Genomic DNA, 7744 nt, shown 5'->3' on the forward strand with positions numbered 1-7744 from the left:
AGCTAGAGAATAGAAAAGCTGACACTTCACTCAAGAAGAAGATATCGTCCCCTGGCTTCTTGTTGTTCTCTCATCCGCTTTCGTTTTGGGTCTCGTCATCTTTGTCCTGATGGCATCTGTTGACGGCGTTCGCCCCGAAAAGACTTCTCTGATGACAGATGACTGTGTATTGCATCGGAACGTGATGAACGTTAACACGCATCTCCAGCTGTAACAAGCTGAAATATAATAGAACTGCGACTAATTCTTATGTTGTATATCAAGTGATTGCGACAGCATAAACACAGTACCGTACCAAGGTCTGAACAGAGTATATCACGCAGTCAAAAGCCTTTTTACTTCGTCTGTATCTTGTAGGGTTTTTCTCATGCGAATTCAACTGTTTGATACAAACGATGGTTAGCAGGACGTTTCTAAGCCTTGCTTCGTATAAGGTGTTCAGTTGATGTTCTTAGAATTATTATATTTCCTAATAATGAAACAAGCGGACCGTGAAATTTGTTTCTGGTTTATACCTCTAGGGTGGCTCGGGCAGCTATGTCTTTACTAATGCCTGCCTGCGTGCCTGCCTGGCCTTTTGGAGCCAGTCAGTGACCGATTTACTTCAGTTCTTATATGGCTACGCAGCTCATTAGGAGCTAAAAAGTATTATAGATTTATCATTTAGTTAGTTAACTATGCTCTATATTAATTTGTCCACTTATGTTTTATTGTCACCAATTTTGGGCCAATCTGTACTATTTCAACGTTATTTGCAAGAATAACGAACCCGATGACCCTGGGTCGTACAAAATACCACAAACAACTAAATTCTGCCACAACAAACTACTCAGGTGAGTTTTCAATAAACCTCTATATATATATATATATATATAATAGTTTGTTGACAATTCTATCATCATAGGATTATTAGCATTTTACCTGACGTTTACTGTTGCATGTGCCTACGCAGTATCTGAAAAGGTACGAAAGTACGAGTTACTATAGTGTACACATTTCGCGGATTATAGTTTAACCAAGTTCTCAAACTATAAGCTGCTGGTAAGGGAGCAAATCCTTTCTACCTATGTAAGCACGCCTTAGTTTGTACAGGCCTTGCGGACCGGCAAGTCGACCAAATCTATTGCTGTTTTTTTTGCTTATTTCAATATTTTACTAGTAGATCTATCAAGTAAGTCTGAGGTATATTTTTATGTGGTAAGCTCAGGGTCATCCAAAATCACAGACCAACATGTTTATAGAACTTTTCTAAAATGGCAATTCCAGTCGGGTTACGAAAGTGTCCGCGGACATTTATGTAACATCTGCTATTATAGTTTTAAATCGCGCTTTCTGTTGCAACAATGGTAAAGGTCAGGGATAGCAAAAACAACTGTTGGAGAAGCTTCCCGTAAGACCCATGAAGCTGCCCTTAGAAGCTTACATGAAAGGAAGCGAGTACGACGAAGAAGTGTATTCTGTCAGAAGAAAATAAAGGTGCTGAAGTTTCTGTTCTGATCTCACTAGCCGTTTAATCAAGCTAAGATTATAGACCTGGATTCTGAAGGAGAGATCCCAGCTGTTACTAGGGGAAAGGTACTGCACTCGGGAAGACGAGCCAAACCGTCTAATGCACCGGAGTTACAAAGACGCTCTTGAGGACCTCATTGACATGGTCGCTGTAGATTGCATGACAGCAGAACTTCCGTAAGGGTCTATCCTGAGTCCAACGTATTTTGGTATATGGGGTGGTGCTAATATTAGAAAATCATTGTTTATGCCTATTACCTTGCTGTCATAGTTCAAGCCCAAACGGTAGAGGAATTCTAAAGAAGAGCAAACCGGATTTTGAAAGAAACCCTGATATAGATGAGAAACTATTGACTTTCGACCGAACAAAAATAAATCTGGTAAAAACGGTGAAATATCTGCGTATTCAGCTCGGTTGCACGCAGTGATAGGAGCGCATTACAAATAAGCGAGCCGTCACAAGAGCGGCTAGAGCCTCCATGGGAATTGCCATAATATTGCCAAACATTTATGGACCACGGTAGAGGTGCACTCTTCAAAATACCTGTTGAAACATTAACTAAACCTATCGGGGGTAAGGATAAGAAGCTACAAGAAGAAAAATAAGAAAACGCGCCACCAATCTTTGCGCTTGGGGTTCCAATCCAAGCCTATCACGGTTAGCACAAATGCGGCCTCATGCGCAGACAGCCTGCCTTACCTCTGAAAATTAAAAAAGGCGGACGCTTTATCACGATCCGATGGACGATGCAAAAACCAAAATCTCGAACATGTGGCAAGAGAAAGAATGAGAGGCAATGCCTAATTTGGGTCCGGGAGCGGCACTAAAAGACATTATCCCTAACATAGAGTTCCGGATTTCATATATATATATATATATATATAAGTAAGTAAGCGCCCTATAAATCAATAGCGTGTCGTATGCCATATCTTTCAGACCCGCAATGCAAAGGGCACAGATGTATGACAAGACCTGACCAACCTTGTTAAGACAGTTGTGAACAGTTTCGTGACCCGTGATAAGTTGTGCAAGGTAGTAAATGAATTCTCCATCGGGAATTTATATATATTATATTATAATTATATAAAATATTTATAATGTATTATATTATTATATAATTATAATATAATATATTTACTACCTTACACAACTTATCACAGGTCACGAAACTGTTCAAAACTGTCTTAACAAGGTTGGTCAGGCCTTGTCATACATCTGTGCCTTTTGCATTGCAGGTCTGAAAGATACGGCACACGACACGCTGTTTATTTGTAGGGTGCTTACCCACACCGGAGAATGATATATAACAGGAGAAAGGAGATTATCTTTAGGAAACGACATGAGGGTCTTTATATTTTTCATCATTCGACCACGAAGGTGCCGAGGGACAGGTGAAATTTTAGCAAAGCCTTTGTTTTTACCTTCCTATGGAGCACAAGTGCGGCTTATAAAGCTACGACTGAACAACACGACAGAAAATGCTTTTTCAGGTTCTGAGGGTGCTTAAATCATACCCCCCGCGCAGCGACCTTATCTGGGGAGCTGAACCTGACCAATGTGACTTCGCCTCGATGAACCGGTGGCGCTAGCCACTACCTCCTAGTGGCCCTTCAACCAAACGGAGATCTGGTCGGATTTGGAGTGAACCTTGACAGAGAGACTTAATGAGTTAAAATCTCGACGGGAAGAAGTCCAACCGGTAGAGCCTCACGAATGGCCTAATAAGATGGAAACTATGTTCTAATGTTGCAGGTAGTACGTGAGCTGTATCACTCAAATTCTATACAAAAAAACGGGCTGCCTAACACGTGGTAACTTGAATCATTACATGTGCTACGGATTTAGCAGCTTCTAACCTTTGCTTACCTATTTTTAATAGCTCGCTAACATTATGTGTGTACATCATCCGTATGCCTTAACATGAGTATACATGCATGTGTTGTCTCTATCAAAAGCATGTGCGCTGTATACTTCTACTAGCTGTATCGAAATTGAATTCTTATTTTCCGCCTAACTCCTCTCTTCTCTATAAGGGTCTGGGTTGTTTTTTCCATCAGGACCAATAAGGCCGTGTATCTGCAGTACTTTATGGAATATTATAACAAACTAAGTTCTGGCAGGCTGTAACACTACAAAAATATTCGACACGGTATGCTATCAGCGGAGTAAAATTGTACTCGATGAACCGGCTTTCGCTACCTTGAGTCCCAATGGACACAAAACAGAACTTAGGACCAAACAGCCATCCATCAGTTAGATGCATCTAGCACCGAATACGATTTGATGTATCCATATGATGAGCTTTCACGATGTCCAGTTTCCTGCAACTTGTAGTGCTCCTGATACGACGTTCTACCGGTACACTAACTGGCACCCAGCACACTCACATGCACTGCGACTTATGGTATAACCCGTCTGAACATACATGAGTAAAATTAGCCTTTTTTTTTGAGTAACTAGACTCGGCCGGGAGGTATTGAAACGTCTAGTTTTAATAAAAATCAATGGGCGATTTCGTTTGTTAAGAGCGACTTCACTCTGAAATGGTTCAAAAAAAGGTGGACATGGATGCATCAACATAGACAAATATATGCCAGCTATCTGATAAGTTGGCCAGATACAATTTTTGCATTTTGACGTAGTGCAAATCCACGAAAACAATATGTGGTTGCCGAAATTACCCAGTGTTTCTCGTTATCCATGGAGATTTTAACAGATTTCAATTACAATTTGGGCCAACCGTTAATAACGTTTGCAGAATAGAAGTGTGTTGCTGTTCGAAGCTGATATTTTTTGGTGGACAGCCTCTTTCTGATCATGTTCTAACTGACCTTGAAATCTGGGCTGGTCAGCAAAACAGTCCATGGACGGTTTGTACTTAGGTACTGTTTTCGACAAACAGAAACGGGAAATGACGGTTCCAGATATCTGGTTTAAAATCGACTCGATTAAAAGAAATCTTAACGTTTACATGTTTCAGCAGAACGAAGGTAAAAGGACAAGCTGAAGGCGAAATGAATAGCGGTTTACGTGAATCTGCATGCCGACGGCAATATAATGAAACTGTTGCAAGGCGTAAGCATTTCCATTTAAAATCCATTGTAAGCAATGAGATATATCGTGTTTTTAATCCAGGTGATTATTTGTGGTCTAATTTAATTTAATTTAATTTACTATTAGTTAGCATGGTTAGATTAGAACTCGGATTACATAACGGGAATAATTAAAACCAAGTTCATTTGGGCTTCGGTCAACAACCACTAATCAAATTATATGCTCCATATGTAGTCATAAACGTAAGTCGGGTCAAAAAAAATCTAGCTGTGTTGGGTTACAATGTTCCACTTTCTCCATCATCTTCCTGATCGTTGCATCGTCATGATACTCCACTTATATATTTCTTCAAAAGTGTCTTCTGCAGCTATATTCGGTGTTCTTTTTTGTTAGCAAATTAGAAGCGGTTTCTACGCTCCTTTGGTAAACCTATCCTTGCATAAGAACGCCAACGTCAAAATACTATGGTTTCGCAGCCTCCGCTTTATTATCACGTAGGGCTGCGTCTAGAAGTGTGCCTACCTCGTTAATGTTATTCTAGCAGTTACTTCTCGAACGAATTTGTTAGAGAAGAGCGCAATCTTGCCTTGTAGTTAATAGAGATATGTACATTGTAATTACGCTGTCCGACGTTTGTCTCCTATAGTAAGCGCGAAGTCTATAGACCCAATAGCGCAGAAAATCAGTCGTCTGTTGACTTTTAGGCTTTAACTATGCTTTTTAAATCCCTACCAAGGTGGAAGAGGTAATCCGGCTCGAGGTAAGATATGCAGTGCTACAATGAAACATGCGCGTGCTGCGCAAAAAGTTGGGGGGGGGAGGCGGCATCTTCTATATTTTGCACGCTTTTCCATGCGTCGTCAAGCAGAAAATAATCAGACTATATAATGGGTCCTGATATAGCATCGATGAGCAGAACTTTGCCGCCGAGTGCCAAGTAACATTATTAAATCGTTTGGATAGAACAAGTTTTAACCAGTAGTCCAGATTAAATCAATGTTGTATTCACACAGATAATCTATTTTATTATTCTTGTCTGTGTCATCTATATTATTTGTAACCTTTCTAGGCTATCGGTATTTTACCAGATTCCGCAATTCAAATAAGACACACCTTGAAATGCCTAAAGAATAGACATGAAAAACAACTAACCGTAGTAAAAAGAAAAAAAAACAAAAAGTAGGTATTTTAAACCACTAACTTAGCGTCTGTGAGGAAAAGTCACGAATTGCTATGCCAAGGTTATAACGTGCGAAATTGGTTTTGGCGTACAGATACATGTACTTTGAGATAACTATAATTTCTAGATTTGTTAATGCGGTAAAAACAGCTTCTTAGTAAATACTTCAGTTAGCCTTCTTGTTGAATCGCTAAGGCAGGCATAATGAGCGGAAACCGGTCCCTTATGGCAATTTCTGTATATTTAACGTTTTTTTTTTTTTTTTTTTCTGTAAACCTTCAAGTTTATTCTGTTCATTATATCTATTACCTGAATTAAGCAATATTTTATCAAAAAAATTCAGTTTTTTTTTTTAGTATTAGACTATAATACACCGTTAGTAAGCGGTGGTATGGTTTATTATTTGAAATCTGCTCACTATTATTAATTAATAATATAATTAATTTTCAGCATTCCGGCCGTTATTACTATATAAGAACAAATCGTATTCGTACCAGTGGATCGTTTCTATACTATACTATACAGGATGCAACTTTTAAATACTGTGATTTTTCGTTATGTTTTTTTCTACATCTATATATAGTCAGAAACAGGTATCTTAATAATTTCTTTCTTTATATGCTTCAAATGGCTTTCCTGATGGTTGCAACCATTCAATACGACCGTAATTTCCCGCGACTACAGGGGCCTATTGGGACCTAAACTACCCACGGGCTACTTTTGAAATACTTTTTCTTAAATCTCCACGTAAATTTTTAATAGCGTCAAGCAGTATTTACAGGTAAAACTGGTCATGGAACATTTTCCGGTTTATTTGATGATAACGTTATTCGTAACTTTTCAAAAAAGTTCGCAAAAAAAATGGACGCAACTTTGACCGTCACTTTCAAGGTAAATTGTAAATTTTTAGTTTGGCTGACGCTTGATTTAGTCCGAGAAAATTAGACTGCGGCCAATGTTCGCTTGAATGGGGAAAACTACAACACTAGTTTTAGTTATAGCAAGTTTGTTAAAAGGAACGGCGTTTGATGCCAACGACAGAATATAAATGAACAGCTCGGTACTTACATTGTGATAAATACAGGCTTTGCATAAACATAAGTAAAAGCGACAAAACGACGTAAAGAAGCCTTTGATTTAATATCTGATCATGTGTCTAACGTTGTCTATGTCATCAGTGGACATCAGAATCAGTGGACTATCACGACGGCCAAACTATTCATCTACTTTCAAAAATAGCGAGGCAAAGCAACCTACGCGCCAGACTGCACTCGAAATCAAAGTATCTTGATTTCACTGTATTCTTTCCAAGGTGGTATTCTGAGAAATTGCCGGTTGTTTCCTGTTTTTTTTTTTTTCCATAAAAATGAACGGGAGACGAAACGAAACATTACAGAACACTTCCGTCGCATATATTAATAAAATTATCCCTTCTGCGTCAACGTTGAATGACTTAATACTGAAAAGAAACGTGTGGCCTCACATTAGCTAAACAGTAGATGTGAGCCCCAGGGTTTTCTTGGCACGCTGCCATAATCCACTAAACAGATTGAACCTATCCACGTTAAATTTCTTACTGACATAAAGTAGCTCGGCAGACTTTAGCCAACACAAACGTCACCGCTTGATCGTACGTATTACTAATCTAAAGTTGATGAAGCACATAGATACGTGAATCAATCTAATCCGTAGAAGTTATTTTTTCATAGCTTTTTTCAGGTCTAGAGGAACAAAATACCTTCTACACAAAAAAAAAAAAAAAAAGGAATTGGCAGTATGGCGTTACACAAGCAATGACGCATGAAAATGTTGTGTTACGAGGACAACTATGTCTAAGTAACAGCTAACGTATTCACGGTTGAAAATGTCCGAAGTTTGGCAGCAGGCGAAACAACTGGCCTTACGACTAACAGAAGCCGAGATCATTTGTGGGCTCCACACCCTTTAACGTGTACCAACCAATACGTATTGCATCTTTCTTTTAGTATTAGTTAATTTAT

General features: G+C 38.9%; 1 long non-coding RNA gene across 1 annotated transcript; it reads left to right on the plus strand.

The window, feature by feature from the left end:
- The first annotated feature begins 760 nt into the window (after positions 1-760).
- Positions 761-4624, plus strand: LOC147752065 (uncharacterized). The gene is made up of 3 exons (XR_015315109.1): positions 761-833; positions 3001-3262; positions 4494-4624. It is a non-coding gene; the product is annotated as an uncharacterized LOC147752065 (long non-coding RNA).
- Positions 4625-7744: the final 3120 nt, after the last annotated feature.

The sequence above is a fragment of the Varroa jacobsoni genome, unplaced genomic scaffold, assembly GCF_002532875.2.
Source record: "Varroa jacobsoni isolate VJ856 unplaced genomic scaffold, vjacob_1.0 contig00176, whole genome shotgun sequence".
Lineage (NCBI taxonomy): Eukaryota > Metazoa > Arthropoda > Arachnida > Mesostigmata > Varroidae > Varroa > Varroa jacobsoni.